At 47.9% G+C, this 16,253-nt stretch overlaps 1 long non-coding RNA gene across 3 annotated transcripts in view; it reads left to right on the top strand.

The window, feature by feature from the left end:
• Positions 1-3,475: 3,475 nt before the first annotated feature.
• Positions 3,476-16,253, top strand: part of LOC128110659 (uncharacterized) — a 39,101-nt gene continuing 26,323 nt past the window's right edge. For 2 of the 3 annotated variants that reach the window (XR_008218268.1, XR_008218269.1), the window contains exons 1-2: positions 3,476-3,737; positions 11,087-11,196. This is a non-coding gene — a long non-coding RNA (uncharacterized LOC128110659). Of the gene's footprint in view, positions 3,738-11,086; positions 11,197-13,311; positions 13,674-16,253 lie in introns of those variants that run through there. The other variant, XR_008218270.1, reaches the window with a different exon arrangement.

Here is a 16,253-nt window from a genome sequence, read left to right on the forward strand (position 1 = left end):
TGCCTTGAGTTGCCTTGACAAGGTAAGCTGGGCCTGGTCCCCACAAGTTCCTACTCCAGAGGAAGTCTGTTGGATCTCCTGGCCCTGGCAGTGGAAGACTGATGCTGCCCCGACACCTCTTCCCTCAGTGACCATGGAGGACCCTGGGTGGCAGTCTAGGTAGCCAGCAAGTAAGTCTCTGTCATTTCATTTGCTGATTCAGGTAAACTTTACCCTTCTCAGAACTCGATGCTGTTTGACGACTAGGCCAGTGGTAGCTTTGTCAGGTCAACAGCAGCAATCAAGGCCTCCTCCGCTGCCTCCTCAGCTCGCTGTGTAAAATTCACAGGCCTCACTCTCCTGGAGCTAATACGAAGTCTAGACACAGTTCACCTTGCTACCAGACTCAGAAAAGAGATAAACTCACAAAACGGATTTCAATGTACCTTTTTCCATTCTTTTATTTAAAGGAACTTGCTTTGCAGTGACTGCTCTCAATGGTCAGCCACCTGTATCTCCTGGTGAATTAGATAGAAAGAAGGTATTTTAAGGTGTAAAGTTTCTGTGAGGATATGAAAGCTTAAGATGTGAGGATCTAAGAATGTTTTAGGGTCTAAGAATGTGACTTAAGGTGTGCAAATGCAAATCGCTAAGGTCTGAGGATGAAAAGGTTTAAGTGATGAAAAGGAGAAAGTGACTCGAGATGTATGAAAGAACGAAACATGTTCCAGACTCCTCTCCCTCACTGTGTTACTGTTCATAACTAACGTTAACTGATGAAATTCTGACAAGCCATTCATCTAGCTCTGGCAGAGCCCTAAACACCACACTACCGCCACACTATCACAGCCACAAGCTCAGGATTTGAAATTCCCTTTGGTTGTTTTCGAACTATAAACTTAAAAGGTGCTTTTCATTGTGCAAAAAACGTCACAGTTTTCCAGATAGAAAATAATTTCTGGGTCCCCAATGACTCAAAGGTGTACATATGCTGCCTTTTCTACAATGTGGATTTCAGTACAGATTATAAGCAGTGGGAATGCTAATGTGTCTAAAATTTATCTTTTTACAAACTCAAAGAATTCTCATAAGCTCCAGGGAGTCAACTTGGATCCACCTCGAACAGGTCAGATGCACCCCTCGGTTATGTACTTTCAATCAACAGCCCAAGCCTCCCTGCCTTTCCCTGGCCTTGGGACTCCCTCCATCCACTACCAAGACCTAAGGGAAAAAAAACTGCCCCCCAAACTTAAGTTTATCTTCTGCCCTGCCAACATCTTGCCAGATCCAAGCAATGCCAGTTCCACAGAGCCTGGGCAGCAGTGAAACAACCAGCTACCCCAGGATGTGGCCAGCACCCCAGTTTTCTCAGGTGCCCCTAGATGACCAACTCCCCCCAAGTCAACAGGAAGCAGTCTGGAGAACTCAGCATCCTCGTTCCCACCCCACTTGCTATCCCCTTCTAACGTCTCACCTTTTTAATAATAAACAAAAGGGAGGAATGTCTGCAGACAAATTTCTAAATGGTCTTATTAAATAAAACACACGGAGCCAGAAATTTGGGTTCAAGCCTTAGAAAAATCAGGGAAATACGGAAAGCCTCCAGCTAACCTCACCTCACCAACTCTGCAGCTTCCAAGGAGAGCAACTTCCTGTCTACCCAGGCTTAGATGCCTTGCTTTTCTGCCCTCTCATTGGCTCTTAGCCCAGCTACCTCTCTTCATCTTCCTACACAGTTCTGTCACTGTCTGTCTGTCTGTATAGACGTCCAGGTCTCTATGGTTGGTACTGGGATTAAAGGCGTGTGTCACCATGCTTGGCTCTGTTCCCTAGTATGGCCTTGAACACACAGAGATCCTGCCTCCTAAGGAATTAAGGGCATGTGTTGCCTGACTTTATTTACTTTAAATGGCTGGCCTTTTCCCCCTGATCTCCAGGCAAGCTTTATTTATCAAAGCACAAATAAAATATCACCACAAATGTTAGCATTCAGGCATCACCTGGCCTGACCCTTGGGGACCTGGCAGGAAGTGTCATCCCTGAGCACATGTGCTTGCCAGTATTCAGGCAGATGCGCTGGCCAGCCCAGGGTCCTATGACCCTGGTAGTCTATGCACATGTGCTACGTCCCCTCATAAAAGGTGGGCCCCTCCCCGCCTTCCCTCTCTTCTCTTCTCAGCTCTTGTCTCCAGAGGCCGCACTCGGTGCCTCTTCCTTCTCTTCCCCCAATAAACCCTCCACATGAGCCCTGTTGCATGGTGTGTCTGTCTGCTCTCACATGCTGTTTTAAAATTTTTTAAATTATAACAGAAAGCAGCTTTAATTTAGAAAGAGTAAAATGAATAAATAGAAGTAGGGTTTTGTTTTGTTTGGGGTTCCTGTTGTTTAAGACAGTCTCCATTTTTAGCCCAGACTGTCCCAGAACTCAAGATCCTCCTGCCTCAGACTCTGGAGTATGCCAGCATGGTTCATGGAAGTGCTTTGAAAACAACATCCTTAGACAAGCTCATGCACAATGCTCACCACAAAGCTTTATAGGTAGTCCCTGGATAATGTGAAAAGCAAGTGACCACACATAAAATTCCAAAGAACACTCATTTCTCTGTGTTTCTCCTATGCTTCCAGCTATTTGGACTTAAGACAAAGACCTGCCTTCCAACCTCAGGGATAGCATAAGGGCATGTGGGCTACCAGCCCATGCCAAGGTCATGGGTAGCAGCAACAGGAGGCCAGCTATCAGGAGCACACAGTAGATCTACCTCCTCCACTCTCCAGCTCTCGGAGCATGGGCCCACTGTAAAGAGCACAGGGTTCTTCGGAGCATGGGCCCACTGTAAAGAGCACAGGGTTCTGACGGAAAACACCCAATCAAACATCATGTGTTTGATGTCAACTCCCTGCTCAAGAATGTGACTCCAGATGTGAAAATTTGTTCTCATGATGAAAAGAAAGAACAAAGTCTGTCATGAAGAAACCTGTTTTAGGGTGGTTTGCTTTGTGTGGAGATTGCCAGAAACTTTTCATGGTAGTGACTGAGGATGGGCTTGTTCTCTGAAATGGCTGATGAACTGGGCTTGTCCCCATTACTTCACATTATCATTTCAAAGGTTCTTCATGTTTGTTTCTGGTTGAATACCCTCTTGGGCTGCCACTCCCCAAATGTCATCTTGAATCTTTCTGCCCTACAGAGGCTCTGAGGAAACACATCCTTAAATGCCTCAGGAACCCTGTTAGAGTTCTGAGCTGTAAACAGCACTTGTGAGTGAGCTGGCTGGACCCTGTGCTTGCTTTCCTGGAAGGCAGCACACCTCTCAAGTCCCGCTCCAGGCTCTCCTTGTGGGCCTCTGGCGGTCTCCCATGATGCAGGAAGAAGTGACTCTGAAAATCCTGTTTTGTTTTTTTTTTTTTTTTCAGAAGTAGGAGGAAGATCTGAAATAGGCCTGGCAGCTTGATCAGTGTTGGCTGCCTCTGCCAACAATATGTGAAATGTGTTTTTCAAGGATAAGAAGCTTGGGCCCCAGGCCAAAGCTCATGTCTGCCATCAGCAAGAAGATACATGATCACTGTGACCCCGCTAAGCTGTTTACCTTTGTGCTTAAACAGGAATCAATGCCTTCCGCAGTCCCAGGGCTGCTCTCCCTTTAACAGAACCCCACTGCCGGGTGGGTGTGACCGTGCCAGTCTCCAGTGAGGTGAGACTCCACACAGCTCCATTCCTGCCAGCTAAGCTTTCCTTGTTGCCTAAGAGGCTCAGCAAGGTGAGTGCAAACACTCTTGCTTTTAACACCTACACAGGAGGTTCCAACGAGGTCAGAAGAATCTGTGCATGCCTGAGGTGTCCCTGGGCAAGAGCGATTTGGTAGAACACGGTATTTATTTGTTATGCAAAGCTTCATCCTCAAATACCAGCTCACTGAACTGCTCAGAATGTCCTTGCAGGGACGTCTGACGCACCATGCTTCCTGTTTTTGTAGAGTCAGCACAGCAGTGCTCAAAGCGTTAAGGCATGAAAGGAGGCAGTGCGGCAGCAGGGCCAGCGGCTTCCCTCCTAGGGAAATGATGCTCTCTGGTAACTAAGCCGGTGATCCTAACTCCTTGCCTAACAGTGTAAGGAAGTGTTCAGGGGAAGCTGGGATGAGCTTCTACTTGGTCCCACAACACCCGAAGGCCTGGCTAAAATAGAGACAGAGATGGATAAGTCTCATCAATCAGCTTCTCAAACTGGGGTGCGTGTGTTTGGGAGGGCAGCAAGGGTGGGGTGAGCCTGAGAAGAGAAGCTACCGAAGAAAAACAGCATAATCTCCGTCGTTTCCCCCAGATTTGTAAATGAAATGCTTGCTGTTTTTTTTTTTTTTTTTAGCTTTAAGTGTAATTAACTTAAGCAGTCCTCTTACCCCTCTGACAAACCTTCCTTTTCTGAAGAGGATCTGGCTAAGCCCACACTGTACGCTAGCTATTCCTCACAGGCTGGTCATGTTCACTTCCGTCTCTGGTTCCACAAGTGCGTGGAGCTCCTGCTGCACCGCAGATGAGAAAGACTCGGCTCCCTCCTGGGGAGACCTCAGTCCAGCTAGGAGGAGCAAGTCAGCCTTTGATGTGGGTCTGCTGGGGGGCCACAGATACAAGATCCCAGAGCTGGTGAGGAAAGCTGGCCAGGGGTAGAAGAGGAGTGAGCTGAATAAGGTTCATTCTCTGAGCCCTTGTGTGACATGGCCACATTCTTACCTATCCAGCTTCCAGTCCCCACTGCTTCCCTGCCAGATGCAAAATTTAGAAAGATGGCTCTGAGCCAGCTCTGTTGTTTGGGGCTGCATTCACTATCTGCCTCCCAGGACCTGAGGCTCACAAGCCCGGAGCTTGGGACATGGCCTGCGGTGAGCTGGAATTAAGTAATGTCATGCTCATCTTAACTCCACAGACACTGCTGACCCCTGGGCTTCAGGAACAGAGTTGGGCAGTAAGTTGACAGCCTCCAGTCTGGAATCCTGCCCACTGGGCGAGGCGAGCAGGCCTGCTGGAATTCCTGGTTTGTTTCCAGCAGAGACCCGAAATGGATTCTGGTTGTTGCTTCTTGGTGTTTTCCATGGTGGGCACCTCGGCCAGCCCTACCTCAGGAAATGTTCCCCAGCATCCCCCCACCTCCACCCAGAAGCCCTCTTCTCATTCCTTGCTACACAATGTCCAATTGAATGTACCTCCTCCTACAGCTGGCCTGGCTCCTCAGTAGGGCATCACTTCTTCCTCTCAGGCTCAATGACTCATTGTTTTGTGAAATCTTAAGAGGCTCCACCTCATCCATTTGTTCACTCCTCTCCATATGCTTTATTCATTCCAAAACCAATATTTGTTTTTCTGATGAAAACTTGAGGCTCACTGGCTTCCTCCTCCTGGGACTCCCACAGCCCTTTGCTCTCTGCTATAGCTTAAGAATTCAGCCCTAGGATCCGTCTGTTGACTTGTCTGTCTCCTCCTTAGGCACTGAGCAGATTCTGTAGGGTGGGGCTTGCTTCTGCTGCTATGAAGGCCTCAGTCAACACCATAAGTCTGTAAATGTTGTGATTCAGACAACCATCTTTAACCTGTGTGATCTAAAGTCTCTTATTCATTCATTTACTTATTATTTATTTTTTAGAATGGGTCTTATGTTGTCATTCTGGATGGCTTAGATTTCGATTTGTAGATTCAGCTGGCCTCAAACTCAGAGAGATCTGCCTGCCTCTGCCTCCTGAGTGCTGGGATTAAAGGTGTGTGTCCTCAAATATCTTATTTAGATTTCATCTATCTTATTGAATTATGACGTTAGATAACCTGGGCTCAGAAAACAGCATTAAACTGCTATTATTCTCGTTATTATTTCTTCTTACTCAGGAGTCTCTGTCTCCTGGAAGCAACCATGAGACAATAGACTGACTTCTTCACCTGCAGTCAGGCAAAGACCTTCCTGGGGTGGCATGGTGCACTGCAGGCAGAGGAATTGCCAGGAGGGCTGAATGGCTACAGCACGTGCTTGACCCGGGATGGATCCAGCAATTTCACACTCACTAAGTTGGTCTCCCTTAGCCGTCCCATGTAAGGAAGCATCCAGGTGAACTTCTGTGCTTTTTCACTTCTAGCACGTGTTTTCACGTGTCTGTTGTCTGTGTTTCCCCGTATGATGGCTAATTCCATCAGAGACCGCAGCAATTCCCTACTTAGAACAGAATTCAGCAAAGCAGGTGAGCCATCAGGGCAGACAAGCGTGGCTTGCACCTGGCCACAGACCATGTTGGCCCTGGTTGGTGCATGGGCCAATCCTGGAAAGTACAGGGTCCTTTGGGGTACTAAGAGGTCAGCCATGTTGGTGAGTGGACCACGAGAGTTTGGTGGATAGGGCGGGTGGTTGGGGTAACAGGAAAAATGATGTAATCTGTGCGGGTCATCAGAGCAGAGGAGAATTCATGTGAAAGCTATGAAGAATGCTGGGTAAGGGCTGGCGAGATGGCTCGTCAGGCAAGTGGGCTTGGTGCCAGCCTGAAAACTTGAGATCAATCCTTGGAAATCAAATAGTTTAAAGAAGAGAACCGATTCCCATGAGTGGACCTGATGTCCACACATGCACATAAACTATTTATGTGCATACGTATGTATTACTAATACATATGTATTAAAGGATGCTTACTGACAAGGCTTGATGATTGGTGGCATGTGGGGCACAGTGAAAGGGGTCACAGGTGACCTAGCAGAGAATGGGAACGTGATTGGAGGCAGGATGTGTAATAGGGAAAATTTTTGACTCAATACTCCCGTAAAGGTATGAAAACCATTCTCTTATAAGCATTGCTTGACACAAACCCAAGGAAAAGGGATTCATGACTGGAGCCAGGGCCTGAGTGTGCATCACCAGAAGTCTATCTCAGTCCTGCAGTTCACAGAACCCCAAAGAGAAGGTTATGAGGCGCTGGCTGTCATTTCTGTGGTCAACAGCTGTGGTGGTTGAATGAAAATGCCCCCATAGGCCCATAGGGAATGGCACTGCTAGGAGATGTGGCTTCCCGGAGTGGAGGTGGCCTTGTTGGAGGAAGCGGGTTATGGGGATAGACTTTGAGGTCTCAGAAGCTAACGCCTGCCTAGTGCCTCGCAGATCTCTTCCTGCTGCCTGTGGATCCACATATAGAACTCTCAGCTCCTTCTCCAGCACCATGTCTGCCTGCATACTGCCATGCTTCCCGCCATGATGATAATGGACTAAACCTCTGAACCTGTAAGCCAGTCCCAATTACATGTTTTCCTCTATAGGAGCTGGCGTGACGTGGTGTCTCTTCACAGCAATAGGACACCGACTAAGACAGCTGCAGGCTGGAGAGCCTCCATCTCACTTGGCTTTTCTACAGTTCCCTTTAAAACGTTTTTTCTATGGATTGATTGTTGTTGTTGTTCTGTTGGTTTATGTAGTCCTGGACGGCCTGAAGTTTGCTATGTAGACCAGGCTGGCCTCAAACTCACAGAGATCTGTCTGCTTCAGCCTCCTGAGTGCTGGGATTAAAGGTGCACTACCATGCCAGCCTCCTTTTAAAATACTTTTGTACTTTCAACTTTCATGTGGTGAAGTGTGTTTTGAGCACGTGTCTCTGTGGATACATATGCATACAGCCACATAAATACCATCCAAATCAAGATACTGAGCATCCAACCCAGTGGGTTCTGTGCCTCTTCCCAGTTCTTACCCAGGGTTCCCGCTACTCTGCATCTTCATCTAGGGCTCTTCTGGTTCTTGAGTTTTGTGTAAACAGGACCACACTGCATATGCTTGCTTTTGGTTTTGGTTTTGTGTGCTTTTTGGTTCTCTCAGCATAATTACTGTGAGGTTCACACTGCTGTGAGTCTTAGGAATTTGCTTCCTTTAATAGCTGTGATCTTCCTTTGTATAGACATACCGTAGCTTTTCTACTATATCCTGTTGATGGGAATGTAGGTTGTTTGGTCTAAAACTGCAGCCAACTTTCTCATACAAACCCTTTTGTGTCTACTCACTTTGTACACATGTATGTGGTATGCATGCGTGCATGAGGGGTATGTGTGTGTGCTCATGTGTGCAGGTACACATTTGTGTGTGTGGTGTGCATGTGTATGTGGTATGTGGGGAGTGAGTGCATGCTTGTGTGTGTGTGTGTGTGTGTGTGTGTGTGTGTGTGTGTGTGTGTGTATGCATGTGTGTTCGTGTGCACATGTGAGTCCAGAGGATGAGAGGATGCCCGCAGGTGTTGTTCCTTTTCAGGTGCCATCTGCCTTCTTTCTTGATACTGGATCTCTCACTAGGACCTAGCACTTGCCAATTAGGCTCGATGGTCTTGACCCACCTCTCTCCACCCACTCCCCATTGTGACTCTAAGAGCATACCACCCACTGGTTTTTCTTTAATGTGGATGCTAAGGGTCAAACTTTACTGACTGAGCTTTTTCTCCAGTTGGGGACACCCACTTTTAACCATTGCAGGGAGGCTGTACTTTTTGTGTTTTTAGTTTTATTTTAAAATGTATCATCATCATCATTTGTGTGTGTTTGTGTGTGTGTGTGTGTGTGCAAGGTATGTGTCTTAGTTAGGGTTTTATTGCTGTGAAGAGACACCGTGACCAGGGCAACTCTTACAAAGGAAAGCACTTAACTGGGGCTGGCTTACAGTTCAGAGATTAGTCCACTATGGTCACAGCAGAAAGCATGGTGGCACACAGGCAGACACAGCGCTGGAGAGGGAGCTGAGAGATCTACATCTGGATCCACAGGCAGCTGGAGAAGACAGTGAGACACAGGCCTGACGAGCATCTGAAACCTCAAAGCCCACTCCCAGTGACACACTTCCTGCAGCCAGACAAGGACACATGTCTGAATCCTTTCAAATAGTGCCACTCCCTATGAGCCTATGGGGCCATGTTTATTCAAACCACCGTGTGTGTGTGTGTGTGTGTGTGTGTGTGTGTGTGTATGTGGAGCACATGTGCTACAGAGCACATGTGGAGGTCATAGGGTGACTGTGTGGAGTCAGTTGTCCCTTCCGCCTTTGTGTGGGTTCCAGGGATTGAGCTCAGGTCACCAGGCTAGCACGACAAGCCCTTGTACTCACTGAGTCATCTTGCTGGCCTATTCCAACGTTACAAAGGGGAAGCCGGTCTTGGCTTGAGGCTGGCAAGTCCGAGGAACTCGGGTTCCACTGGCCACATGATGTTACATCACCTCTGTCGTTTATGCTTTGTTGGAGAAAAGAAGATCTGAGGAAAAAGATACAAGGGATTTTAGAGAATCATTTTGTTTTTTCTTCCTTCCTTCCTTTCTTTCTTTCTTTCTTTCTCTCTCTCTCTCTCTCTCTCTCTCTCTCTCTCTCTCTCTCTCTCTCTCTCTCTCTTCTCTCCTTCCTTCTAGACATGGTTTCTCTATTTAACAGCCCTAGCTGTCCTAAAACTCACTATATAGACCAGGCTGCCTCAGATTCACAGAGCTCTGCCTGCTTCTGCCTCCTAAAGGCATGCTCCACCAAACCTGACAAGTACATGGCAAAGTCTTAACCAAGTTAGTCCCAAGGGGTTCTTTATCCTAGTGAAGAGGAGTACTGACCTGCTCTCCTTTTGTACACTTTTTTTCTGAGACAGAGTCCCACACTGTAGCCTAGGCTGGCCTCAAAACCCACAGCAATCTTCTTGCCTCAGCCTCCTGTGTGCTGGGCTGACAGGTGAGTGCCACCACACACGGCTTTTTTTCTTTTTAAAGATTTATTTTTATTTTATGTACATTGGTCTTTTGCCTGTACATATGTCTGTGTAAGGGTGTCAGATCTTAGAGTTATAGACTGTTGTGAGCTGCCATGTGAGTGCTGGGAATCGAACCCTGGTTCTCTGGAAGAATAGCCAGTTCTCTTTACCACTGAGCCATCTCTCCAGCCCCTACCATGTATAGCTTGAGCTATCATTTTCAGATACTTACAAAGGAGTTTGCTGAGGTTTTTGTTTTGTTTTGTTTTGTTTTGTTTTGTTTTGTTTGGAGACAAGGTCTCTCTACATAGTCCTGGCTTACCTGGAACTCACTGGGTAGACCAGGCTAGCCTCGAACTCACCAGCTCAGGAGTTTTCATTCTTAACAAGGAAAGAGATGAGATAGGATGTTGATACAGGAAACCAGCAGTGTACTTGGGAAACGACCTTGAGTCACCTGTGGCCCCAAGTGAAGGGCATGACTTTCCTACATCATATGTGGAAAACATTTTCTCTTCCCTCTGATCATCACCATCCTGTTAAGCATCATTTCCCAGGTTTCAAATGAAGAAGGGACTCTCCTAATTTCTGCAAAGATCTTCTTTCCATGTTTCCCTTTTAGTCTTTTCCCAAATGATTCTCATCTCCATGGCAACATTGCCGGTAAATAATCAGTTTCCCAACACTAGACTCCTTCTCAGGCATCACAGGCTTCAGAAGAGTGAGTCGTCATTGATTAGGAAATTGCTATGTGCTGGGTAATACATGAGGCAGTTTATAGTCATTTTACCTTAACCCATACACAAGACAAGGGAGAAGGTCAGAAGTGCAAAGAGGTAGGCAGCCCACCCAAAGACACACAGCAGAGCTAGAACATGATCTCATGTACTTTTGGCCCGTTGGCCTAGTGCTAAGTGTGTTTGAGTTGAGGCTTACGGGAAGGGCTGAAGAGCATAGGCCAGCTTGAGGTTGAAGCAAGAGGATTTGGAGAGAGCAACCACACCCCCCACCTCCTGATAGCTATTCACAGCACCCCCATTCCTACTAGCTATATGCAGCCCACACCCCTCCTCCTTAAGCAAATACACTCCTGGCCTCTGACGGCAGAGCCAGAGTGATGTTGTGCATTCTGACTTCAGAGGACAGCAGATCAGTCTCTCTGCCTGCCTGTGTTAAGAGAAAAGCCTCCATAGAAACAGTCATAGAGAAACATTTAGGAGAACAAGAGGCTTAGCCCGATGTGCAGCAGATGCCAATAACCCTAGCACTCAAGAGGCCGAAGCAGGAGGATCCAGAGTTGTGACCAGACTGGGCTACACAGAGATATCTCAAAGAATGAGAAGGAAAATAAGTATGTAAACAAATACTTTCTGTATTTCACAAAACAGTCTGCAGTTGGCATGGTGCAGGATGAGATCAGGGGAAGCAGTTCAGAGGAAAGAGCAAGCATTCCACAGATGGTTCCAGAAAGAAGTCCACTCATCTTGAACACTGGATTGTAAGTATTAGTAGGAAACCTGGGGGGCAGGGTCTGAGGACAAAGGTAAAAGAAGGTACCCCTTCCCTGGTGTCAAACTCAGCACTTAGTCATAACTCAGTGCACCCAGGTGAAGCTGTCTTTAAGCCATTGTTCGATTGCTCTAGACTTAAGTGAGTTCAAGGCATTATGGCTGGTGGAACCCTTTCCTGGAACCCTAACATTAGGGTCTGAATTCTTGGAGGTGTTGCCATCTAGGATTCAGGAACCGAGTTTGCTTTCTCTACCAACTAAAGAATTAAAAGGCTGGAAAGAGTTTGAAAGTCAAACAAAGCCAATGCTTATTCTCAGCAAAATAACAAGCTTAGAGGCCAATTCCTTGTGGAAGGAGGGGATCGAGTCCAAAGCTGGAGTTCTACTGGGGTGCCAGACTGTGCCTGGAAACCAGGGTCCCCTTTGAGGTTCTTAGTCTCACAAACAGACTCAAACAGAATCTCCAGGACAACATCAGTAGTGTTAAAAGTAACCCCAGGGCAGGCAGGCATGAATGAGGTAGCTGCCCAGAGGGGAAGAATGGAGAAGAGAAGGGAACAAGCCATACTGTCTCAGTGACACTGGATGGAGGGCAGACACATTGGACAAACAGCCACATGGCAGGGAGGAAGGCTTTAGGGAAAAGAAGGAAGTCCAAAGTACCAGAAAAGGCCGACATTAAAGACAAGCAAACAAACAAAAACCAAGAAGAAGAGCAAAGAAAAAGAAAAGGTTGTTGGAAAGGTGGGCAGAGCCAGGCAAACCTCAGGGCTGCCCAGTGGGGATGTCCTAATGGGAGGGGATTCTGGGAAGGGAGCACAGCTTCTTATTCCACCTATCCAGTTAGCATGGCTTAAGTGAGCCTGCCTTCCTAGGGTAGCCCCTGGGCCAGGTGATTGGCCTGTATGACCCATTCACTTTTTTCTGTCTTGAGTAGTTTGGAATGTTGGCTCTCCACTAAGGCCAGAGATTTCGCCCTCCTGACCAGAATGAATTAGTTTTCCCTTGACGGCATGTCAGACTGACAAGCGGTTTCTCTGGTTGAAGGATCAAGGGTCCTGGTAGGTGGTCACCGCAGGGAAGGAATGCAGGAGCAGAACTAGACTGAGAGGCTCAGCATGGATGAGCACAGGGACAGGGGCCTCTCAGGAGGACATACCTTCCAGTCCAGCGAACAGTGGGTGTGACACATGTCCACTAGGCTCTGGACGCACTGGGCAAATGTTCTCTTTCATAGAAAGGAAAAGAAGGGAAAGGCTCTGGGTGCTGGCCTGCTGCAGTGTGGAAGCTGCAGGGGTTTGAGGAAGCCGTAGGCTTGGCCTGGGTGGACCACACAGCTGCTGGCAGGAGAGGAGCAGCCCAGGCCCCGAGCCAGAGCTCTTTCCCTTAGCTGGCCAGAACCACTGGCCTCACTCTTCAAGGCTCGACTCATGCCTGATGGTGGGGATAGAAAGAGCCCTGGGTGAGGAGTCAAACCTTGACTGAGCTAAATAACCCCTTCAACACGAGCACAAGCCATTGACACAGGACCCTCTGACCACCAAGGAACTCATCTGGAGTGTGACTCACACAGTCCTTCTGGTCCAACTAAGCTGACCCTTTCAGCCAAGTAGCAGCCCATCAGAATGCTCATGGCTCTTCCCCCAGGCCCCCCACTGGCCTTTAGAGAGTGATGGGAGAACTAGAGGCCCAGGCTATGTATGGGCTTCCCTGGTCAAATACTCTCTGAATTTGCTCCAGCTCCACAAGCCCAGGACCTTGCTTCCTGGTCTTCTCTCTCCTTCTCTCACTGCCCAGCGTAGGGCCGGGACATGTAGTTAGGAGGTACTGATGACCTGCTTTGTAATGAACCTTGTCAGAGACTATGATGTGGGGCCCAACAAACCCGAGTTCCAATTTAAGCCGTGCTGCTGCCTGCCGTCTGCGAGGCTGAGTTAGATGCTGGGTTTCTCTAAGGCTCAGCTTTCTTGTATATAAAGTGTGGCTAATTCTTCATGGGGCTTATGGGAGGATTAAACGCAGTGGCATATGGCAAGCAGGAGGGGGCCCAACAAATGAGTTTCCTTTATCCAAGCAACTGAAATCTCTGATCACTCCTCCCAGGAAAAGAAAGCCAGTGGAGCCTGTCAGGGGAAGGACCCTGTTGTTTTCAGAGCCACATCTGTCACTGTGGAGGGTGAACAACACATCTGCCGGGTTCCACACTCGTCCTAGGGAGAGACCTTATGCTGCAGCTGTTGCCCCAGCTGACCCACAGGGTGATGTTTGCAGTGGAGCTGTTAGAGCACAGCATGGCATGACCCCTGGATGTACAGCCCAATCCTGATGGCACCTGTTATCTCCACACTGACTCTCCAGCTCCTCCTGGGCCCTCAGCCTCTCAGCTAGGGGAGGAAGGGAAGGATTGGGAGGGATAGTCACTACAAAAACTGTCTAAGGAAACATATTAATCTTTAAACAGTTATTTTTATATGATTATTGTGTGTGTGCACGTCATGTGTTAGGGGTTATGCATGCCATGGTGAGCACGTGTGTGTGTGTGTGTGTGTGTGTGTGTGTGTGTGTGTGTGTGTGTGTGTAGATCACAGGACAACTCTGAGGAGTCAGTTCTATCCTGTCACTTTTACTCAGGTCACTGGGTTTGCACAGCAGATACCTTTACTCAATGAGGCATTTTTCAGACCTCCCATTAATCTGAAGAATGTTTCTGTATCATAGAAGAAAGACTTTTACTATGTGTGACTTGTTCTCATGAGCAGGAATTTCAACCCCAGCTTGCCCTCACCTGAACAAGCTCTGTGGTGTTTTACCCTAGTAGGATTTGAGTATTTGGTTACTGCAAGGTCACCGCACACGTTGGAGTCACCTTAGGGTTTACAGGACATGTTTAGGGACATTACTTCTCGTGATTCTCACTAAGGTCCCACAGGCAAGAAAGGAGTTCTTAGCCTGATTTTACAGGCAAAGATATTGAGTCTTATGGAGGCTGTACCAAATCAGATAGGTGTACCCAGGACAGGCAAGACCTCTGCAGAGAAGGAAGACAGTGGCCACTTCAGACCCAAAGCACTCATTCTGTCATTCTATGGAACGGTCATGTCACCTCCTGTCTTAGTCACTGTTCTGCTGCTGTGAAGAGACACCATGACTGCAGCAATTCTTATGAAAGAAAGTATTTAATTGGGGTTAGCTTACAGTTTCAGAGGTTTAGTCCATTGTTGTCATGGCAGGGAGCTTGATGGCAGACATGGTGCTGAAGAAGAAACTGAGAGTTCTACATCTGAATCTGCAGGCACCAGGAGGAGAGAAACCTCAAAACCCACCCCCAGAGACACAGTTCCTCAACAAGGCCACACCTCCTAATCCTTTTAATCTGTTCAAATAGTGCCACTCCCTGGCGACTAAGCATTCAAATATATGAGCCTACGGGGGCCATTCCTATTCAAACCACCACACCTCTAATACTCTAAAACAATGATTAGACTTTAGTATGAGTTTTGGTGGGGACATTCAAAACTATAGCACATGGAAACTAAGCATGGAGATTTCTGTCTCCTACTTTTGCATGCAATCCATTTCTTAGGAGACAGTGGTGATGGGAAGTCTCTGCACCTCTTCTGTGACCTCCTAAGAAGAACAGAACAGTGCAATTTGAATGAGTTGCCACATAGCTGTTCCATTAGTATCCAGTATTAGTAAGTGCTCAGTAAATTGTGTTACTTTCACAGCTGTGGCCATTCAGACACTTGGGTGTTCTCCTCGAGACTACATGCTGTCATTACTTTCGTTTCTTGCCTCAGCTGGAATACAATCTGCAGGAGGACAGGGCGTAAGCCTTGCTCACTAATGTGTCCTCCTTTCCTCCAAGCTGCCTGGTGCATAATAAGAGCTTGTTTTGCAGAGCAAAAGGGAGAAACAAAGGGAGGACCAAGAACGGAGTAAAATCTGCGGTTGACTGGAGCTGATGGAGATCTGTCCAGCCCGCCGCCGTGTAAAGGTCATGGAGACAATAGCAGCCTGCGCTATAGAACAGGTTGGGACACAAGGTCGGGAGAGTAAAGGCAAACCGGGAAAGCAGTGCAGTAAGGACACAGACTGCGGCTGGGTGGCCCCTCAGCCACCACACTGAGCAAAGGGTTCAGCAGGTCCTAAGTGAATCAAGACGGAACTGGCTCCCAAGCCCTACTGTTCAGCACTCATCCTCTTGGTCACAGAATGGCACAGAGTTTCTGGTTATTCCAAGCACGGCTTCCCTCACTTCAGGATATGCTTTCTGCTGCCCATGTAGGTGCTTCAGGGCAACTCAAGAGAGGCATCCAACCTGGTAAGCTCAGGAGGAAAGGTACCCACAGCCACTAAGGCAGCCTCTGTCTGCACTGTGCCTTGCTGTGGGGGGCTGCCCACAGGGGAAGGACAACTCTGTAGTCCTCTGAGGGAAGTCAAGAAGCTGACTTGACCTAGAAGATGCTAATTGCGAGCTGTGTTCGCCTGTCCTCGGTCCCCATGGACCTCAGCCTGGAGCAGTGAGTAGGATTTCATATTTGAAATGATCCTTACAGCTTTGGCCAGTTGTGACTGGAAGAACAGCCGAGGAAACCTGGAGAGGGCTGTGACCGTGGAGGATCTCCTGGTCGGGACAGGAGAGGAAGGCTCTGGGCAGAGTTCTGGATGGAGGAGAGGCTCTGCAGAGCCCAGGCTAGACTTCCCAGACAAAGGCCTGTACGGAGGGGGATGGGCTCAGCCTAGGGACACACTGGGCCTGGACCCAGGAGATGGGCCTCATAGTGCTTGTTTGCATTTTCCTGGGTACCAACAGGCTTCTTTACCACCTTCCTGTGTCTACTGGCCCCCATGCTCTTCTGTCTGTAAAACGTCCATTCACATTTTTGTTTGGGGGGACTTTCGGTTTTGTTTTTTGGTTTTTTGGTTTTTTTGCCCAACTTTTTCTACCCCATTAGGATTACATGACTCCATGTATTATTGATTCTAGGCTTTCATCATTTGTATGTGATACATACCTTTTTCTCTAGTTTATGGCTTATTTT

The sequence above is a fragment of the Peromyscus californicus genome, unplaced genomic scaffold, assembly GCF_007827085.1.
Source record: "Peromyscus californicus insignis strain IS unplaced genomic scaffold, ASM782708v3 Scaffold_15__1_contigs__length_86483966, whole genome shotgun sequence".
NCBI classification, from domain to species: Eukaryota; Metazoa; Chordata; class Mammalia; order Rodentia; family Cricetidae; genus Peromyscus; species Peromyscus californicus.